This window comes from Panthera tigris, chromosome B2, assembly GCF_018350195.1.
Source record: "Panthera tigris isolate Pti1 chromosome B2, P.tigris_Pti1_mat1.1, whole genome shotgun sequence".
NCBI lineage: Eukaryota > Metazoa > Chordata > Mammalia > Carnivora > Felidae > Panthera > Panthera tigris.
This window is the reverse complement of record NC_056664.1, coordinates 12,596,115-12,618,963: the sequence shown is the minus strand read 5'-3', so window position 1 is coordinate 12,618,963 and position 22,849 is coordinate 12,596,115. Positions and strand designations below refer to the sequence as shown.

At 43.9% G+C, this 22,849-nt stretch overlaps 1 protein-coding gene across 6 annotated transcripts in view; it reads right to left on the bottom strand.

Moving 5' to 3' along the window:
- ATXN1 (ataxin 1) overlaps positions 1 to 22,849 on the bottom strand; it is a 411,201-nt gene that overhangs the window by 149,247 nt on the left and 239,105 nt on the right. For all 6 annotated transcript variants that reach the window (XM_042985667.1, XM_042985668.1, XM_042985665.1 and 3 more), the window contains one exon: positions 5,924 to 6,049. The gene's annotated coding sequence lies outside the window, so the exon portion shown is untranslated. The remainder of the gene's footprint in view (positions 1 to 5,923; positions 6,050 to 22,849) is intronic.

Here is a 22,849-nt window from a genome sequence, read left to right as displayed (position 1 = left end):
GCTCCAAGGGCCTGCCGAAGGGGCAATGGCCAGGAACTAGTGACACCACCACTAAGACGTGGTTAAAGGAAGTCTGAGAAGTGCAAAGAAAAGGGTAAGGCTGAAAACGCCAGGAGACCCGAGGCCACACAAGATGGCCCCGAGTACTTGCACAGAATGGCTCAGTCAGAGCCTTCACAACATGCACTCCCATCCCCAGGACCGTCCAGAGCAAGGACTGAAAGCATCGAGAGGGGCTTCTCATTATTCTCACAGCAAAATCTCCCCAGAACCTGATCCCCCTATCTACTTCAGGGTTTGGGTTTTTTTTTTCTTTTTTATGATAGTGCTAGAGAATTTGGTGTCACAGATGGCAAATCTAAAAGGTACAAATTGACAGACACGTGGGAAATTCCCAAATCACTCTTATCAGAGCGTGTGTATGTAATTCTCTCACTCTGGGGATTAGAAATTCAGCTGCCGTTTTTCAAAGCTTAGGAAGACAGCATAATGCTGTCTAAATAGGCACACAGGTGTTTGTTTTGGCCCTCCTGTTTCTTCCGAGGAAAAACGTAACTCTTGCACTCAGAAGTTCTTTGGCAAAAGGGGTCAAGAAACACACAAAAATCCAGGGAGCCTTTGTTGTTGTCACCCTCAAAAGCCATGTAGGATGATGCCGCCCTAAGAAAGCCTTTGTGAATTCCCCTTCTCACACCATGGAGCCGTTGGATGGACCCAACTGGTATGGGCATACTATTTCCTTGACCCAATTTGTGCATCATCCAGAAGTGAAGGAAATGTAAATGATGCTATTCAGTAAACGGTGAGTTTCTTTTTAGGTAGATCCTGTCCTTCAAGCCTGGCTCCCACTTTGGGAACAAGTGTAAGCATCGAAGGTAATGAAATGGTGTGACGGTAAGAGACAAAACCGCCACCATTCACAGAAAGCCAGGTCAGGCGGCTCAAACACAACTGATGAAGCGAACCACTCAAATGGAAAATGACAGGAAATACACATGGTGCAGCACCATGCAGGATTTTTTTTTTTTTAAGTATCAGAAAATCCCCAAACTCTATTGATAGTTCTATAAAACATTTTTTTTTAATTTTTTTTTTAACATTTATTTATTTTTGAGACAGAGAGAAACAGAGCATGAACGGGGGAGGGTCAGAGAGAGGGAGGCAAGGAATCTGAAACAGGCTCCAGGCTCTGAGCTGTCAGCACAGAGCCCGACGCGGGGCTCGAACTCACGGACCGCGAGATCATGACCTGAGCTGAAGTCGGCCGCTTAACCGACTGAGCCACCCAGGCGCCCCTAAAACATTTTTTAAAACAAATTGTTTCCTTTCCCACATTTACTTATACCTATCACAGACATTTAGTGTCTATTTCTAAGGAAAAGAAAATAGATGATCTCTCCAGGCCACCCCCCTAACATGATGAAACGACTATCAGATGCAAGCAAGTCTCATGAGAACCGTGTTTATATTCCCTTTTCTAAGGGGTAACTAACACTTTCCTTAGACATTCAGTCAACTATTTACTGAGTACCCACTCAGTATTCAGCCACAGGTGTTGTGGATCCATCTGATAATAATGATGATAATAATAATAATAATAATAATAATAATATCCCTGCTTTCATGGGGCTTACAGTCTGGTTGAGGAAATGGACAATTAACAAGTAAATACGTAATACATAGGTGATTCAAAGGAAAATGAAGTAGGCTAGCGAGCACAGAGGGACGAGGTGGGTGTTACACAGGTCAGGAGAGGCTGCTCTGAAAGGTAACTCGAGAAGCAGAAAAGCTTAAGAAAGAAATAGAGATCAGCACTGCCTCCTTGCATGTACGCGAAGCAATATTTGAGTGGAGGGGGACAGTTTTTAAAAACTTAGTTTCAAAAGTGGCTCGTATTTAATTTTCAAAAAAACCAATGACTTGTGGTTTAAATGACGAAATTTAAATTTAAATGACTAAATTTAATTTAAACGACTGATTTAAATGACTAAAACTGTACTCTTAGAAGGCACTCAAATGAACACCTTTGAGTTGTCCTATGGTATCTGGGAGGGTCCTGTGGAAAGGATGTCACGATGATGACAAACTCACACTCTATCTGTCTATCTGTCTATCTATCTATCTATCTATCTATCTATCTATCTATCTATCTATCTATCGTGGGTTTTTTGCCATAAGATTATGCTCAACATTTTATAAAGCAGTTATACGCACCTGGGTGGTGTAGTTGGTTAGGCACCTGACTCTCGATCTCCGCTCAGGTCATGATCTCACAGTTCGTGACTTTGAGCACTGATGGAGCAGAGCCCGCCTGGGATTCTGTCTCTCCCTCTCTCTCTGCCCCTCCCAGTTGTGCTCTCTCTCTCTCTCTCTCAAAATGAAGAAATAAACTTAAAAAAAAAAAGCGGTTGTAAATTGAAGTCGTGCCAGATCATTGACTTTTAGAAGCCAAACGGGGTAAAAGCAACGTCCAGCCTGCCTCCTCCAAGCTGATACATTATGCAACGTGACATGTAGGGCAGGAAGAACCACCAGAGGCCACTTAACTCAACTTTCTCATGTTACTCCTCCTAAATCAGGCCCCTGGGGCTCCAGGGGTTCCAAAGTTCCAAGGTTAACTGCAACATCATGCAGAAAACCCGGATCTCCTGACCCGTAGGTAAGTTTTCCTTACCATCCCCTTCTTGTACAAAGATACCACAGTCTGAGACACCTCCAGGAGCGACGTTCATCTGCCAGAAAGACGGTGGCAGATTTGAGAGGCGGTTAGTGGCAACAGGCCGAGGGGTCCTGCAGAGGCAATATGTTTGTGGTGCAATCTGCAAGGAGTTCTGAGGACAGAAGCCACCCATTCCAATAGCTGCTATGACAGTTCCTCCAATGTTTCTCTACATTCCGACACCATCTATGCGCGAGCACACGTTCTTTGAAAATCTCCTGCCTTCCCTACGGCATAGGCTTTCGGACCCCAAGGACCCCAAAGTATGAACTCAATGTAAAAAAGCCCTAGGATCCTAAAAGATTACTAATGGCCAAGATGACTCATTTCACAACTTGCTGAGAAAACTGGGACCCTGCCCCCCTGCCACTCCCTACAAAGCAAATGCAGTCTGGAAGAGGAAGTTCTAAGCTCCGAAGGAGTTCACTAGAATTTAGTACTTTCTTCCTTTCTCTCAACACACTCCCTTCACAGAAGGATTTTAAAATTACTTTAGTTGGCCATGTGGCATCTTCAAGTTTACACTTCAGAACTTCTTTGAAAACCTCATTTAATGTTTGGGGTTTGACAGGGTATCACATGAGCATTTCAAAGCAACGGTTTAAAAAAAAAAACCCACCAGATTTGAAACAAAAGCTATTTTGATTTTAGTATCTGCATTTATTCATTTAAATGCAACCTGAAACCTAGAGCGTTTTTTCCATAAGACGCTTGTTTCCTGAGATGAAAATGCTTTCTAAAATGTCACCAGAGATAAAGAAGTCACCAAAAGTGTATTCTCAAGGCCACCTGATTGGGAAGATCATTTCCAGTAAAATGCACTACTACTCTAGGATCCAAATGATTCCTTAATAGTGACAGAAAGTTAAAAAAAATTTTTTTTTAATGTTTATTTATTTTTGAGACAGAGAGAGACAGAGCATGAACGGGGGAGGGTCAGAGAGAGGGAGACACAGAATCTGAAACAGGCTCCAGGCTCTGAGCCGTCAGCACAGAGCCCGACACGGGGCTCGAACTCACGGACCGTGAGATCGTGACCTGAGCCGAAGTCGGACACTTAACCGACTGAGCCACCCAGGCGCCCCTAATGTTTATTTAGTTTTTTTTTAATTTATTTATTTTTGAGACAGAGAGAGACAGAGCATGAGCAGGGGAGGGGCAGAGAGAGAGGGAGACACAGAATGGGAAGCAGGCTCCAGGCTCTGAGCTGTCAGCACAGAGCCCGATGCGGGGCTTGAACTCACGAACCGCGAGATCGTGACCTGAGCCGAAGTCGGACGCTCAACCGACTGAGCCACCCAGGTACCCCAACAGTGACAGAAATTTTTACAATAAGAGAGATTTTTTAGTAAGTATTCAAGTGCCTTACACAACACTGTGCCCCTTACAGGGACCCCAAACGAAGATGTCAACCTATCCATTAACAGGTTATTTGTTGTTGCATATAGATGTACAAAATAAAAGAGTAACATATAGACTTAACAAAATAACACTTCATGGGGGGTAGTGACTTGCCAAAGGTTTCAGACTTTCTTGACATGAACCATAGGACCAGGAATCGAGTTCGGGTCTGTTGATTCTGGGAGCTATATACTTCCACCAGAACCAGCATGATCACATGCACAAAATGCTAACACACTAAAACTCCAGTGTTTTCCACCAGTGACATGTGGCACTGGGAGATTTTAAATTTAATAAGCTTATTTTAACAGGACTATTTAACTCTGAGGAAATACGGGTAAAGCAGCCTATTTTAATACAAATTTTCAGAAAACCATGAAATTAAAAAAAATGCAGTGGAAATTTTATTTTTCAGTGTCAATGCTTTTCCTCCCTGATATACGTACTCCTCCCGCTGCAGTATCTTGATCTTTCAAAATCATTTGTGCAACTGGGAAAATAGAGGTGAAAAAAATGCCTGGAAAAGCTTCCTGACTGAATTATTAAGAAGCTAAAAAGAGGGGCGCCTGGGTGGCTCAGTCAGTTAAGCATCCAGCTTTGGCTTGGGTCATGATCTCACGGTTTGTGAGTTCGAGCCCCACATCGGGCTCTGGGCTGACAGCTCGGAGCCTGGAGCCTGCTTCGGATTCTGGGTCTCCTTCTCTCTGCCCCTCCCTCACTCATGCTCTGTCTCCCTCTCTCTCTTTCTCAAAAACTAAACATTAAAAAATTTTTTTGAATAAGCTAAAAACTTATATAAAATTATAGATGTATACATACACACAAATATATGTATTTATGTATATTTAATATATACACAAATACATGATATATATTAAATATGTATGCATATAAATATGCATGTATGTATTTTACACACACACACACACACACACACACACACACACACAGAGTCCTGGTCAAAGCTGGTTCTTAGTTTTCTAAAACTTGAAGACAATACATTGACAGCCAATCCTGGGTTTCCTGCAGCTGTATTCTTTCCCCCATTAAAACTTTGTCAACTTCTTTCTTTTCTTTTTTGGACACAATTTAGCAATGAGGTAAAATCTCCAGAAAGCAACACAGCTGGTCCAATTCCTGAGTTTTGTGGCGGATAAGCTCCTTGATATCCATAGTGTGCTATCTCTTCAACTCCTCGATACTAAAGTTCTCGTGAAAAGCAACCGGCAGCTGATGCTTTACTAACCCCCAAATCCTGCCCCTGCACCTTAATACCAACCAGTAAATCAGCCCGTTTTGAATAAGAGAGGCACCCAAAAACCACCGACTGTATTTGCATACCTCAGATTTTTGAAAGCCAGGAAAAAAAAAATTCATTCCAGAAAAAAACTTCACATAAATAAACATAATTGCTGGGTGGAAATCCCGGTTGCTGATCCTTAGCCCAGAGGATTTGACTCCCTACCCACCAACCTAAAAGAATCGTAATAGCCCAGTTGAAAGAGTTTGCTCTGAACCTGACACTGCGTAAGTGTACCAGGAGAAAGGGCGTTCCAACAGCGAAAGGAATCACTATATTCGTCTCTTGGACACCAGACGTAGATAATGAGCAGTGCCCCACAGAAGCCGAGAGAAAGACAGGCTCACGGCAAAGAAAGACAGAACCACTCCTCTAAAAAAAGAAATTAATTGGATGATCACTTAGAACTCAGGCTAATACCCCTTCATCGCCCTGGCTCAGTGACATCCAATGATTCACAAAACCTTCCAAGGCAAGCCACCGCAGCGCTCTGGTTAACTTACAACATTCACTGTGCGCTGTTCACAGGTAGCCCTGGCTTATCCTTCACCATGGAGACGTCCCACAAGACGCTGGAGTGCTCCCGGCTCAGGCGTGTTCTTTCTTCCTTCCAGAGGAGTGAGAAATACCTAGCACGGGAGTAGCAGAAAAGAAGAAAAAGAAAAAGGTAAATGCATCATCCAATCACTCCTTATCTCAACAAAAGAAGTCTCGCGATCAGATCAATTAGACTGACAGCTCACCAGAGACCATTTTCCAGTACCCTCGCCTTCAAAGAGAAATGTAGTATCTTTGCTCCTGACCCAGGAGACACAGCGTGGTCTGGCCAGCCTTCTCCCCCCAGGTCGCTCGCGACCCTCCCTGCCCTGTCCCTATCCGCAACCCCCGCCCCCTCCCCCACCACTGCCACCCATAAAGTTGAAGACAATTCTGGGAGACTTCTGATGCAATCCCAGCTGAGATGCAAATTTGCAACACAGCCTCAAAACATGCCAGTTGATTTCACTCTCTGCAAAAGGGAGGGGGCTAGGACCATCACCTTCTGCCGTTTTCATACCTCACTGGGTTGTTGCAAAGATCAGTAGGATCACTCTTGCAAAGTACTCACAGTTCCCGGGAAGAAAGGCACTATGTAAACGCCAAGTATTATTAGTGGTCATAAGCCTGTTACTGAGCTCGGAGCCAGGATTTAAAAGCCAGTTTTGGCCAGGCACCAACAGTCAACTATCCCTGGGGCACCGAAACGTGCAAAAGTCTGCACGGGCCGCTGTGCTACAACTCCCCTTCCATTGAGGGGTCCAGGGAGGCCCAAGGACCGGAAGCAGAGCTGTCGGGAGGCTCAGAGAGAGAGAGAAAGTGCAGGCTGGATCAGAGCCGGAAGCAAAGGGAAGGGGGGAGTGGAAGGTGGGTGACTGAGGCATGTGCAGGCGCATCGTTATTTGGTCCCTGCCACACGGCTCCCTCCGATTGCTGGTTTACAGGGTTTAGTGAGCTGGAGGTTTGCAGGGCTGTGAAATTTTCCACTTGGCTGTCTGCCATTCCCGCCCACCGAGGATAACACTTCCACACATACACAGAAGAGGCACGCTGAGGCCCTGCCGGAGAAGGACTGGAGAATTTTTGTTTGTTTGTTGCTTTTAAAGAAAAGACCTATTCATATCCTGATCCTTAATGTTTTCCACACCTGGACTTCTTGATTTTTTCCCCTCCTTTAGGACAGAGCCAGGAACAGCTTTCGCCGGGCCAATAGTATCACATTATTTTGACTTGCGTATTCTCGAGGAGCGTGCTTGAGGTACAGGGACTTACATGAGTGGTCTCGGGGACGACGAGACACGTTGGACTGAAGCGCTACGCCAGACCCCTGTCTGCTTCCCAATCATCCACAGGCGGCTGCCACGTTTCCCCTCTTAGAGCCAGAAGGGCGCCCCGAGCGAGGGCGGGACCCAGTCCTGGCACTGTGGGGGTGTAACGCTTTTGAGGGCAAAGTGTGGTCCTCGTCTCAGAAAGAGGCCAAAAGGAATGACAGCGAATCAGATTGAGAATCCGGAAAGCACTGACAAGTATACCTCAGATGAACTAAAAAAAAAAAACAAAAAACCGTCCCCCAAAAAGTTAGGACAGAAGGGAGAAAGGAGGTGTCTGCTATGATAATTAACCTGGGCTTTCATAGTGACTGCAGTTTACCAAGCTCTTTCTTCTTCTTCTTCATCTTCTTCTTCCTCTTCTTCTTCTTCTTTTTCTTCTTCTTCTTCTTCTTCTTCTTCTTCTTCTTCTTCTTCTCCTCTCCTCCTCCTCCTCCTCCTCCTCCCCCTCCCCCTCCCCCTTCCCCTCCCCCCTCCTTCTCCTCCTCCTTCTTCTTTTTAATTGAGTTATAAGTGATGCACCATATTATATTAGTTTCAGGTATACAGCGTGCTTTCTTATTCATTCATTCACCGGACAAGTTTTTACTTGGTGCTTACTCTACTCACCGGCCTCTACGTTCATAATGGTGAACAAGACAGACCGGGACCGTGCCTTTAAGGAGCTCACTGCCTCAAGAGGGACAGACGTGACAGAATGAGTGCACTCCACTTTTAGTTTATGTGTCACATCTGAGGATCGGATAGGCATGGAAAAGAAGGCATCAAGGAAACAGAAACACTGTGATTTGCCATCACAATGGGAGTTCCTCACTTAGGAGGGGCTTAGGAAGGCTTCTCTTACAACACTAACAGAGGCGAGCAGAAGTTTGCCAGGTATAGAAAACAGCCTCTGGGTTGTGTGATCCGACTGGAGCTGCACGACTAATTTCTGGTGTTTTATCTTTTTTTTTTTTTTTTCCTGGCATTTCAACTGGGTCTCCTTTATCAACAAATGAGCCAGAGAACTGCTCTCGATACCTTGAAATAAGAGCCGTGCCTTCTTTCCGACTGCCAGGCCATCAGAACAACAAACACTAGGAATTTCTGCTGGAGGAGTACAGTTCAGTGCAGGTAGGATACTTGATGTGACAGGAAAGGAACGGCCGGTTTCCTAATGCATCGCACGTCACCCCGTCATCACGGCGAAATAAAAGGAAGCTCTCTGTTAACACCTGCGTGCCACAGCTGGAGTTAAGAAAGCCCTCCCCCCGAAACAGCTAAAAACGGATCACGTTCCGTGCAAACTTCTGGAAGGATTCTCCTAGTGACTTGGATGAGGTTCCAAACTTGCTGGCTTCTGCTTCCCTATCAAGTGGTTTCTACTAGCTCTCTCTTGGACTCAAACAGCATTTATGCCCACCTTCAAGAGTGTCCTGTGAGGCTTTTCATTTGGTTCTCGGTTTAGCTATCGGTTTATTTACCCAGGTAAGCTCCATGATGCAAAGCAGTAAAAAGCAGCGGAAATGTTGTGTTCATCTGAAGTGTTTTCTTGTTCCCTATCAACTCCTCCTTCCACTAAGGAAAATCAGTTAATTCGCTTTCTTCATCCTGCAAAACTAAGGTACCCTCAGACAGGTTCATTCATGTTCTCCCCATGAATGAAGTAAGTTTGAAAGTGTTTGAAACAAATAGGCCAAACTTCTACTCAAGTCTCGTCCCATTTAAGGCATCCAGGACAAAATGCAATGCCTCCTACAAGTTTCTCGTATAACCAACAACTTTAATAATCCTTCAAGTTCAAAGTCTCGAAATAGAAATCCTCACTTTGACTTCGCAGTTTTGACAAACTTTAGCAAACTGGGAAAGAAAAGAGAGACAGCAGGAAAGAGGTCTTCCTGAAACTGAGTGTCCAATACTCCACCATCAGACTTGGGAAATTATGCGAGGCTGACAGTTTCATCCTCTGTCCAGAGAAGAAAATGACTCATTGCCAATTTCTCCTTCCCCTGACTGCCCACACCACTTACAGTCTCTTCCACATTATTTTGACTCAAGGTCCTTTTCAATTCAGCACTCCATTAGACTGTCTTTCTATACTCCGCTGGCTTGACTTAAGTCTTGAAGGCTTAAAAAGTTTATAAACTCCTAGAGGAAAGAAACCTTGACTTTCTTTTGCAGCCTCCTAACAGTGTCTAGTAGGAGAGGCTGAATTTAAAAGAAATGATCCATATCCAAAACCTGTTCTACGACTTAACCCTAACGCCAAAGGAATCACCACTCCATAGCTATAATTTAAGCCTTTCTCACCGGTCTCCGTCCTCCACGGACCCACAAGTGCCTACGAGATCATCCTACCATCCACATGAAAGCCCTCCATGAACTACAGAACAATTAAGCTGGAACTTCACCTTCTCTCTGTTGTTCTTCCACTCCATTACATTTTGACTCATTAGTGGCTTTTGAACAGTTGCCATATATAGCCTTGCTTCTCATAGCTTCCCAAAGCCACCGTCAAGGAAACCCCAGTAGATTATGGAGGCGGGGGGTGGAGGCATGGATGGTCTGAAGCAGTGGCTCTCGAACTTCAACCACCATCAGAAACACCAGGAGGTCGAAGATGCCTGCGCCTGCCCCCCACCCCCTCCCCCAATTTCTGATTCATTGGACCCAGAGTGGGGCCAGAGAATGTGCATTTCCAACAAGTTCCCAAGTGATGATGGTGCTGCTGGGCCACGGACCACACTTTGAGAACCACTGCTCTAAAGGTAAGCCTTTTGGTCAAGGACATGGGCAGACAGAGGCGAAGAATCTTTTGGGTGCATTTAATCACTGTAAGATGGCCATATTGGAAAGAATCATACCTGTCTTATTCTAGACAGACGGCAATCGGCCCCAAAACCAAAAAGGCTCGCGTACCTCATAATCTGGGGAATATTTTTGTTGCTTCAGTCTTGGACTGTTAGCCCGCTGTCTTCCCGCCGGCTTCAGGTTCCGTTAGGGCCAATTCTGTCACTCATGTCTCCACCGGTCTCTTCCCTCTCTACCAGAAACTTCTTGGCCTAGACATACCCAGCCACTGCTATCCCTAGGAGACCTTCCAACAGTCTCCGCTATGTTCCCAAATCGCTGCTGTCTCTCTCCTGTTCACTGATGAACATGTTCAAGTGTGGTATAAATTCATGTCAGTATTTCACCAGGTACAGCTTAACCTGTCTCCTAAAAGCAGGGGCCTTTTCCTAACAGACTTTCTTCTAGTATTTGGTACAGCTCATCCATAGTTCTTGGAGTTTTCTTTTCCTTTTACTGAGCAGACTAGCGGTTTTGCCCGAACAGCATCTTTCTGGAACAATTCCCCCATTCTTTTGTCATCCGAACCGGGGTGACCTCGTGCCTTGGGTGCCGGAGGGGCACGTGACCCATTTCTGGAAGATCAGAACATGTATCCCTCTCACCATGATGGCTGATTTTAGGAATAGGCAATCAGAGCCAACCAGAGGCCTCTCCTCAGACTGGCTGGAATGTGAAAGTATGTACTCCCAAAAGCTTGTGAGGAAAGCCCTTTTGAGAATGAGGCTCTGTGATAGGGAACAAGGCTGAACGACACAAAGTGTGAGTCCTGACAACACTGAGGTCCCTTCACTCCAGCCATGCCAAAAGTTCGATTTACCCCCAGACATTTTAGTTTTGTTGTGGCCCCCTAGATGGCCCTCTGCCCTAGTGGACACGCACCTTCTCCCAGTTATTCGATCAAGCACTAACCCAGGTGCTGCCATTTTGCAGCTAACATTAAGGTCTCAGATCAGTCGACCTTGAAAGAGAAAGACTATCCTTGGTGGGCCTGACCTAATCAGGTGAGCCCTTCCAGGGGACAGGCTCTTCCAAGAGTGAGATTCAAAATGAGAGGACATACGGGGAGAGGGGGCAGCACCCCATGGTAAGTTTCTGGAGATGGACACCAGGTGCTGAGAGTGGCACCCAGCCTAGAGCCAGCACTAGAAAGGGGGCCTCAGTCCTACGACCACAAGGAAATGAGCTCTGCCAATAATCACGCGAGCTTGAAGAAGGATGGTGAGCCCCACATGAGAATGCAGTCCAACCAACACCTTGAATTCAGCTTTATGAAACCCTGTGTGGAGCATCCAGCTAAGCGCTGGTATCTGCCGAAGCCACAATAACATGGGTGTGGTTTTAAGCTACTAAGTTATGTTAATTTTTTAGGCAGCAATAGAAAATGAATACATACATGATACAATAATTTTTTTTTTTTTTTTTTTTGCTTAAATCACTTCGAGTTTTATTTTATCTATTGGTCTCTTGGCAACCAAAATATCCCAGGACTCTTTTTTAAGTTTTTAAGTTTTATTAATTATTTTCGAAAGAGAGAGAAACAGAGTGCAAGTGGGGGAGGGGCGGAGAGAGCGGGAGACACAGAATCCGAAGCAGGCTCCGGGCTCTGAGCCGTCAGCACAGAGCCGGACGCGGGGCTCGAACTCACAGACCTGGAGATCATGACCTGAGCCGAAGTCGGATGCTTAACCCGCTGAGCCACCCAGGCGCCCCGAAAATATCCTAGGACTCTTGATTCCTCTAAGATGGAACTAATCTGGTGTTCCTCACGTTCTCCTGCTCCTCCTTCTTGGCTTTTGTCCCTTCTTGTTATTCCTTCTAACCCTAAGGTATGCATTTCCCGAGGTTACGTGCTCAGCCCTCTTTTCTTTCTGTGATAATTTCCATTTATTGCATACAGTTCTTAAGTCCGTATCCTTGGCCCTGGCAGCCCCCCACCCCCACCCCCACCCCACAGGTGCTGGATACACGCAGTAGAAATAAATGATGTCTGTTTCAAAACTTCCCATTTCCCCGCCTCAAACCAACCCTCCTATTTTATTTCTGATTCTTGGTAAAGGGCATCATTGTCTTCTCTTCCTTCCTCTGTCTGTAGGTTGTCAAGTCTTACCAAGATTGCACCCCATCCCCACACTGTCATGCCGACTCAGACTCGACTCTTTTTGCCTTCAGTCTTTTCCCTCTGAGTCATCGCCGTTGGGTCACACTTCTGAAATCGTCCACAATCTGGCGGTAAGACCCTCACAGTTTGGTCCCAGCACGTCTTCTGGCTTCATTTCCTGTCTTCCCCCTGGTGCACACTGTCCCGGCCAGACTGTGCTGTTCCTTCATCTCCGAGAGCCCACATTTCTACTCCACAGGTCATAATTCAAGCCACGCCTACACAGACCTACTCCAGTCCTACCCCTCCTCGCTCCTGCCATTTTGCAACTTTCTCAATCGGAAGTACAGCAGCACCACCCTTAGGTGCAATTTTGCTTTCTGCACAGTTCGAGTTCCCCACAGTCCATCTGGGAGCAGATGATCTTTCTTCCGATGTAAAGCCAGAAGGTCAACAGTAGCCTAAAGGCCGCGTCATGGCACCTATGTCACTTGCCTCACTGCATCTCATCACAGAGACATTTTGTCATCTCACGTCATCACAGGAAGGGTGAGTACAGGACACGGAGATATTTTGAGAGACAGAGACCGCATGCACATAACTTTTATTACAGCATATTGGAATTACTCTACTTTGCTATTAGCTACTGTTATTAATTTCTTACTGTGCCTGATTTATAAATGAAACTTTATCATAATTATGTACATATAGGAAAAACCAGTATATACAGGGTTCAGTACTATCCATGGATTTGGGCATTCACTGGGGGTGTTGGAGTATATCCCCTGTGGGTAACAGGCCACTACTGTGCTTTTTTGAAAATGTGAACTCCAGCAGTTTTTTATCCTTTTTCTTTAGCATACTAATAATTTTATTCCTTATGCTAAGACAGGTACCACTTCCCTAGGCAAACTGCACCAAACTCTACGTAGGCAGGGTTTATAACCTGCCTCTCTGTAAGCCTCCTGGTGCTCTTACAAATGCTAAACACTTGATAAATGCTTGTTGGCTAACTGGCTGAGAATGTGGTATTTTACTTTCCCTCTGACATGTCCTCAAGTCTCTTTACTCCGCGGTTCCCAAATAGGAGAGCTTCCTTTCTGGTGACTTGGGAGAAACATCATTATGTAAGCCTCTATGGAAACTGCTCCATCAATGAAATGTTCTGTAAGAGCCTCTTTTTCCAACTCAGGACTAAAGCTGGCTCTTTGTATTTTCTTTCTGAGGAAGAAAGAGAAGCCACCGGGGCTGCTGGAGGTCGCTTCCTTGGGATGAGCGTGCACAGCCCAGCAGGTCTGGAGTCTCTGTCTCCACTCTCAAAGGAGCATAAGCGTCAGTCATGAAGGGCCGACAGCTTCTCTTTCCCCGAAAGGCAATGTCAGTGCAGAACTTTCCAGAGAGTAGAGGTACCCAGCCAGATTTCAGGAAAAGCTGCAGGGAGGTGTAAGGTGGGATGTGGCCCAAACCAAAGGTATTCTGTTGAATCTGATTGATTCCTCGTATCATGGGATCCCTATTCAATCAATGTTTGATGATTTGATGATTTATCCATTATGAATTCTTTTTCCATACTGGTAATCCTTGGATATCTAGCATGCCTTTGGGACATTCTCTACCGATATTAACTGGTTTGTGTTTAGGCAAGAAAAACTAAGATTAGTATGTGCCTAAAGAGCACAAAATCAGAGAGAGAAATATGCTGAGAAAAATCCTACGATCAAACTTAAAAAATCATAATTCGTGTTGGTCATGCCACTGTTTCCTACTGCAGCAGAGCTTATCACACAAAGTAAGGCTTTACCCGCACACATTCAGACTCGGCAGGTGTCTGTATTTGTATGCAGGTTACATCTCCTAACGGGTACGGAGCAAAGTTTGCTAGGAAATATAATTAATGCATCCAGAGAAAAGTCTGTCTGCATAGAAAAAAAAAATAAAATGAAAATACATACGAGAAATACCTAATCTGCATTGAAGAGCTGTCAATAAACGACATCTCTAGGAAATTGTAATTTTCAAGACCAAGATGGCTCTTGCTCCTAATCGACAATTTCTTCCCAGCCCTGTTTGTTTAAAACCTTGCTCATGAGGGGTGGCTGGAGCCCAGCAGAAGGCACTTGGCCCGGGACACAAAGGAATCTTGCTCAAGAAGCCCGGACACCACACTGAGGCTACACATTCTCTGGGTTACAAGTCTGTTTCACACCACCATGAGTCATCACACGGCTTCTCCCTGAAGGAGTTTTATTCATGCCTGCTTGAGAAGGGCAGTGTTTAGTTTGGGTGTTGCAGAAGGGCTTGGTAAAAATGGGGAAGGTGGGGACAAAGCCGGTGCTTCATGTGTCGATCATTTACAAAGCCGCTACAGATTATGAGCAGTTATGGGCCATCTGCAGCCTTTGTGAGGAGTGCTCTGACTTTCAATGTCTGTCCTTCTCGCTCTAGGACAAAATTTAGTAAATGAGAACAAGATTTAGAACAAAATGAGTGGTAATTCTAAGAAAGAGATTTAAATATTTCCCTCTTGTTCTCTTTTTGACATAATATGAAGAGGTATATGATAACATCTACAAGCATTTTATTTGGTCTGACTTCACAAGATACCAAATGATGGGTCAAAGTAAAAAGACGAGACAGAATCCACATATCCCTCCACCTCCATACTTTTGAACAGACACACATAGTAATAGAGCTCCCCAAAGGTATTAAAACCCGGAACTCTGGAAGCATCCTATCAAAGCCACAACTTCCTTTTGATTTAAGGAAATACTACTACGTAAATGCACGGCTAACAACCAGGACCTCAAATCACGCTTTAGAGGTTCTAGTATGGTGGGGTGCCTGGGTGGCTCAGTCAGTTAAGCATCTGACTCCTGATTTCAGCTCAGGTCGTGATCTCACAGTCGCAGGATCAAGCCCCCCATTGGGCTCTGTGCTGCTTAAGATTCTCTCTCCTTCTCTCTCTGCCGCTCTTCCCCGCGCTCTCTCTCTCTCTCTCTTAAAATAAATAACTAAACATTAAAAAAGAGAAGTTCTAGTATGGTTACATGATTAAAAGCTATTCAAAGACTTTTTAAAAACAGAATTATTTTTCCCAAACTCCAAATCAGCCACAGTTTTAACTACCCAACTTTTGCATCGTGTTTGGATGAGAGAACTTTCCAACTTTTGCATCGTGTTTGGACGAGAGAACTTTCTGTAATTATATTAAGTGAACCTCATTTGTCTCCTTTTTGGTCTGTCTCATTGAATTAATAAAGCCAACAAATATAATGACCCTATATTTTAGTCTCTTTTCTCCTACTATTCCAGGTAGCTCTCTCCTTGTTTAAATATTACAACCTTCTGATGCGATCAGAACGAAAGTACTGCAAGACAAAAGTGTTGAGAACTTCTCTCCTTCTGGAGGAGGCTTACTAAAACTACTCTAGCTTAACACTGAGATTTCAACGGTCTCAGCTGTAAACAGCAAGGAACAGAAATGCCACTTGGCATTAAATCTAGGGATTACCTGTTGAAACACCAAAGGCAGGTATACTTTGATGTGGGTTATTTGGTGCCGGGGAAGTACCGAGAAATACAATTATTCTTTTGCTGGGAATCTGGAAGGTGAAGGCTCGATGCCGTATTTGAGGCACAGATCCATTGTGTGTTGGTGGTGGGGAACACGGAGTGGGGGGCAGGGGCGGCTTAAGAGCAAGTTCAAGGACACATGCCTGCCAGAGCCTGATCGCAAGTAATGCTGTATAAAGAAATCCCTCCTAGTCCACTTGCTACATTGTGTTAAGCCCAAAGAAAGGGAAATACCAGCTACTATTTTCTGAGCAAAGGACCCCAGCAAGACAGGGCCACGAATTGCCTGCAGGGTTTACCTGCAGGGTCCTGAAAGTCAGTCAAAACACCTGATGATCAGGTTTCATCAGAAATCCCAAGGAGTTTCTTGACATACTGAACACCCTAAAAGTTTTCTGCATCTCTTTAAAAATAAATATTAAAAACTCCAGAGACTTATACCAACATGTTTGTCACGCGGCCCGAGAACACACATTCTCAGGGAACAGCACCCTGCCCCCCCACACTCATTTCTATCAGAAAAAAGAACAAGAGGTTTTCTCCCCTCCTCCTTCATTCTCCGGGTTTAGGGGTTTATCCTCAGATCATGGCTCAGGGGATTCTCATACTTAACAACTCCCAACATATCAAAAGAGGAGAAAAATCTCTCGCTCCTTAATTGTTTTGTCGAATAAGCTCTCAAAAGTTCATTTTTGTTACCTTTTTTCAGGCAAAATAAGAGGCCTTTTACCAAAATTCTATTGCTAAAACAATGGAATTCTCCTGGGAATGACTTCGTTATGGAAATGAAGTGACAGCTTCTTTTATCTAGCCAGGCAGAAAGTCTGCATTTATAAAAGGCATTCAGAGCTCTCAAGTGCTGTGTGTGGGCGGGCATAACATGCTATTTTTAATTCAGATGGCAGCATCCCTCCTATACAGGTCTTTCAAATAATCATAATCGTAATAATACTGATCTACGAAGAAAAAAAAAAAAAAGATTCCCATTTCTGCTGACCCCGGCAGAAAAAGAGAGGAAAGAAAAAAGAAAAGAGAAAGAAAAAGAAACAAATTAGGAGAATGATGAATATAGCTTCCTTCCACCGTGGACCCCTCAGTAGGCTCAGAGATCAATCTCTAAAGCTATCAGACCTGACTATCTATTATCCAGAATTAAAAGCACTTAAGCTCTGTGAGTAACAGCATTACATCTCACACAAATTTACATTTTTGTACGTGTGACTTTCACTGTGAGTTTACAGGAATCACCTGTGCCTGCCGGGAAATGCCACGTGACTTCCATCTGTTCTCAAGAGTGAACAGTCCTTGGTGAGGCGGTGACGGATGAGTCCAGCTACGTGGCAGGGCCACAGTGGAAACCTGACTTCTAATTCCAAACACTGGAAGGTCCATTGGAGGGAAAAACGTATAGGATCAGAGTGGAATCACAAGGATGATGCATGGAACAAGGCCTCCGGTAATGGCTAAGTGACTGGCTTAAGACCCACACCAGCAGGATTAGAGATTACTGAACAGAGGCGGTTAGAGAGATATTTTGCAATTGAAGTGAAATTCACATACCATGATTCATTTTTAAAGTGTACAAGAAAGTGGTTTTTGCCGTTATCTCATTCCAGAAGATTTTCATCATCTCAAAAAGAAACTTCATTGCCACCTCCTCTCCGCTCATGACAACCGCTAATCTACTTTCTGTTCTCTGGATCTGCCTACCCTGGATGTTGCATATAAATGGTATCATAAAATATACGACTTCTTGTTGACTGGCTTCTTTCACTTAGCATAATGTTTTCAGGATGCATCGTGTTGAAGCACCTATCAGTACTGCAGTCCCTTCCTGACTACAGACTGGCTACACTCCAGTGTATATACAGACCATATTTTGTGTATCCATTAATCAGCTAATGGAAATCCGGGTTATTTCTACACTGGGGCTATTATAAAGAATGCTACGATGAACAATCGTATACCTATTTTTGTTTGAATGCTTGTTTTCAATCCTCTTGGGTGTCCACCTCGCAGGTCGTATGGTATTCTATGTTTAACATTTTGAAGGGCTGCCATACTTTTTTCCACGGTGGCTGCCCCATTTACAGAAATGTATGAAGTTTCCAATCTCTTCTCTTTGCCAACACTTGTTATTCTCCTGATATTTTTCATTATGGCTAACCTAATGGGTATGGAGTGGGATCTCACTGTGGTTTGGACTGCACTTTCATAACCACTAATGACGTGGAACGTCTTACCAATGTGTTTGTTGGCCATTTGCAGATCTTCTTTGGAGAAGGGTCTTTCCGCGGCCTTTGTCCATTTAAAAATTGGGTTGTTTGTCTTTTTGTTGTTCAGTTCTAAGAGTTCTTTATATATTCTGGAGACCAGACTCTTATCAGATACATGATTTGCAAATACTTTTCTCCCATTCTGTGGGCTGTCTTTTGACTTTCTTGATAATGTCTTTTGAGTCACAAAAACTTTTGATTTTGATGGAGTCCCATTTATCTGTTTTGTTGTTGCTGTTGCTTTAGACTTCAGTGTAATATCTAAGAATCCATTGCCAAACCCACGGTCATGAAGATCCACTCTTTTGTTTTCTTCTAAGAGTTTTATAGCTTAGTTCTTACACTTAGGCTGTTGGTCCATCGTAATTAATCTTTTGTTTATGGTATGAAGGTGCCAACTTCACTTAAAAAAAAATTTTTTTAATGTTTATTTTTGAGAGAGCGAGAGAGAGACAGAGCGTGAGCAGGGGAAGGGCAGAGAAAGAGGGAGACTCAGAATCCAAAGCAGGCTCCAGGCTCTGAGCTGTCAGCACAGAGCCCAATGTGGGGCTTGAACTCACGAACCATGAGTTCATGACTTGAGCCAAAGTCGGACGCTTAACTGACTGAACCACCCAGTGCCCCTAACTTCATTTTTTTATATGTGTCTCATATGTCCCTTCCCGTTGTCCCAGCACCATTTGTTGAAAAGAGGTCAAAGAGGTATTGAGTATGGAATTATTTTAGTCTGTTCTCTTTAAAAAAGGCTTGTTTGTTGTTGAAAAACAATTCTGCAAATTAACTTAACTGACTTTTTGGTGACAGTGAATACATCCCAATACATTTTGAAGATGTAACAAATTTTCAAGAGTCCTGACCCACCAGGACCACAATCCTGAACTTTCAGGGAAGTCAACCGGCTCTTGGGTGGTACTTTTGCAGGGACTAATTTCCAAAAGCAGCAAGTAGTTTGAAATCACTTGGTTTTCTATTATTTTGGTTCGTTTGTCTCTGTGTCTATTCCCCTCTAGTGAGCTGCTTCTGTCCTTAGATTATCTAGACACCTCTGTTCTCTTTCCCACCCCAATACCAATTAAATTGGTTCTTTGGAGAGAACGTAATAACTCGAATTTATAGTAAGTCACTTCTAGTATGATGTACAAGTCCCTGTTTTAAGCAAAAAGAGCTAAAGTTTAGGATTCCAGGTATCGCCCATTCAACCACTGGAAGAACGAGAGACTCAAATCCCCTTAAAGCATCGTTTCTCAAACTTGGCTGCACCGTGTGATCGCCTGGGGAGCTTTATAAATCCTGATGCCTGGGATCCACCTGCAGACACCCTCACTTAATTGGTCTGGGGTGCAGCCCAGGCAATGGGATTCTTTTTTTTTTAAATATAATTTATTGTGAAATTTGTTTCCATACAACACCCAGTGCTCATCCCAACAAGTGCCCTCCTTCCTGCCCATCACCCACTTTCCCCTCTTCCTCACCCCCCATCTACCCTTAGTTTGTTCTTAGTCCTTAAGAGTCTCTTATGGTTTGCCTCCGTCCCTCTCTGTAACTTTTTCCCCCCTTCCCCTCCCCCATGGTCTTCTGTTAAGTTTCTCAAGATCCACATATGAGTGAAAACATATGGTATCTTTCTTTCTCTGCCTGGCTTATTTCACTTAGCATAATACCCTCCAGTTCCATCCACGTTGCTGCAAATGGCCAGATTTCATTCTTTCTCATTTACAAGTAGTATTCCATTGTATATATAAACCACATCTTCTTTATCCATTCATCAGTTGATGGACATTTAGGCTCTTTTCATAATTTGGCTATTGTTGAAAAAAACTGATCCCATTCACGACTACACCCAGAACCATAAAATACCTAGGAATAAATTTAACCAAAGATGTAAAAGATCTGTATGCTGAACACTATAGAAAGCTTATGAAGGAAACTGAAGAAGATACAAAGAAATGGAAAAACATTCCATGCTCATGGACTGGAAGAATATTGTTAAAATGTCAACACGACCCAAAGCAATCTACACATTCAATGCAATCCCAATCAAAATTGCACCGGCATTCTTCTCGAAACTAGAACAAACAATCCTAAAATTTGTAGGAAAGCACAAAAGACGCTGAACAGCCAGGCAATGGGATTCTAATGTGCAGCCAAAGCAGAGAGCCAGTGCCCTAAAGTCAGTCACCAAAAATGGCTACTTACGCCCTCCTTCCCCCCCCCCCGCCCACCGCCGACTTCGAAGCCAGCCCCTCGTGCCACCTTGCACCACCTACAATGCATTAGGGACGTACATTCTTCCTTTTTTCTTTTTTTTAAGTTTTATAATCTCAGATCAGAACTAACAAAACTGAATTTCCTCCATTAGTTCTCATGTAATCTTCCCCCAAACCCTGTTTGTTACGATTCCCCATGACCAAAGACAAAGCAAACTCTGAGAGATTAAGCAACAGCCCGGCCATGAAACTTGCAAGTGGCAGACAAATGGATTTCAATGCAATCTTGTCAACCCCAAAGTCTGTGTCATTTAAGCCCTCCCAGTAATTTGAAAAGGGCCAAGTGTTATGGGTATGGTCGCATAAATTGGTACCAAGATCCACAAAGGGAGCGGCAATTTCGTATCTTCCTTCCAGCACTCATCTTCCGGGATGGGGCTGGGGGCTATATCCTCACTCAAGAGTATGGTGGGCACTGCCCCTGATATTTACTGTTCTTTCTATGTGCCACGGGTGTGTGTGTGTGTGTGTGTGTATGTGTGTGTGTGTGTCCATACAAGGGAAGTAGGCCTCAGGGGTATATCTGAATTCAGGAAGCTACAACGTGATTCCAAAAATGCACCTGGGGCGGGTTTTCAGAGACAGTCGGGAAGCAATAATTCTTTCCAGTATCTGGTAAGATTGGCAACGGGCAATGAAACGCCTTTATTATGGCACCAAAATAACAAACACCGAGGGGACTAACACGTCATTCATTTGCGCGTTTAATCTGGTGCCTACATATGATTACAAAACTCCCATCGGCTGAAAACAGCAAGGCCGAAGGACATGAGGCACAAAGCTTCAATCCTCAAATATTCAGGTTCTTGAAGTGGCGAGGGTACAACTTCAAGCTGATACCTGATACCCGGATGCTGAAGTCCGGGACACAATAACGAACCTCTGCACGATAGCAGAACCAAGTTAGAATTGTCAAAATACATCAGGGATGGTGGTAAAGGCTTGAAGCGGAGTTTCAAGTCACTTTTCCTTTCTCTATCATGCACACTCAAATGTGTGGATCTGGGGATGAATGCTTGTGTGCACATACGTAAGAGTGCACGTGTGTGCACACAGGCACACACACATGCACACACACACACAACAGGCATGAAGGAAAAACACATTTCAGTCCTGTCATTTTTCATAGGCCTAATGTACTTATCCTGAAGAAAAGAGGTGGTGGATGACAAGGCTATTATTCTCTGCCTGCGCACGACAGAGGAAGCTGGGAGAATTTCCGCACGATAGATTCAGATGCTAGAAGGCAATAAGGATTTGCTGGAGGTTTTCTGGTTTTCTGATTTTTATTATTATTTTTTTAATGTTGATTTATTTTTGAGAGCGAGAGACAGAGTGTGAGCGGGGGAGGGGCAGAGAGAGAGGGAGACACGGACTCCCAAGCGGGCTCCAGGCTCCGAGCTGTCAGCACGGAGCCCAACATGGGGCTCGAACCCATGAGCCGCGAGATCATGACCTGAGCCGAAGTCGGACGCCTGACTGCCTGAGCCACCCGGGCGCCCCTGCTGAAGGTTTCCTTAGACCAGTCTCAGAAGTTCCTTAGATGAGAAAAGTTTTCACAAGTGGGAGCTGTACCTGCTCATCTCCTAATTGTGGTGAATCTGTCAACGTTCTTTCCAGTATATCAAGACTTGACTCTTCAAAATCATTCTCTGTGTGCTCTGAATTGCTGTACTTATAAGCTAACTACTTCTCAAAGTGCTGTTTAAAAACTGACATCTTCCACCACATTTCAGGCTAAGAATGTATCTAAATTTGCCAAGTCTCATTGGTTCTTCTGAGAGAGCTACTTTAAAAAATATACTTGACAGCCAATCTCTTAAAAATGATTTGTGCAGAAATCGTGTTCAAATTACTTTATGCCAAGACATTTAAGAGAGAATGTGGTTTTCTTTGTAATAGGCTAAAAATAATGATATCCTTTATCTCCAACTGAACATGTACATATGTTGTATAAGCTGTTGCATTTAAACAAATTGAAAACAGTAGGATTCTGGCTATAGTCCATAAAGAAACAAAACTTGCCCAGAATATCATTTCAAGCATTAAAAAAAAATACAATTAAGTGTTATTTTCTACAAAGTTCAATCCTACATACAGAATCAGAGTTGTCAACCAGGTCTGAGGCAGCAAGTGATAAAAGTTATTATCTCAACAACACACTGGAAATTGAGAAAAAAGTAACCAGGGCAGTCCAATTTTTACATAAGGAAAAAGAGAATAAGAGGAACGTTCGTTTATATTTCTACAAATTCCTTTTGAGTTAGTGGGCAACATACTATTTAAATTGACCCTATGGCAACAGTACCTAAATCATATCCCTAAAATAATTCGCCCTGAACATTTCACTGAACGTGCATCATGTGCAAAGGGCCACTAGGTGAGGTGCGTGGTTCAGAAATGGATAAAACATACCCATCGCTTTGAATACAGGATATTGACTTTTAAAACAAGAAAACTACTTGCAACCAATTCTAAGAAGTTCTGGTAAATTTTCATCACCAACGGCAATTTTTTC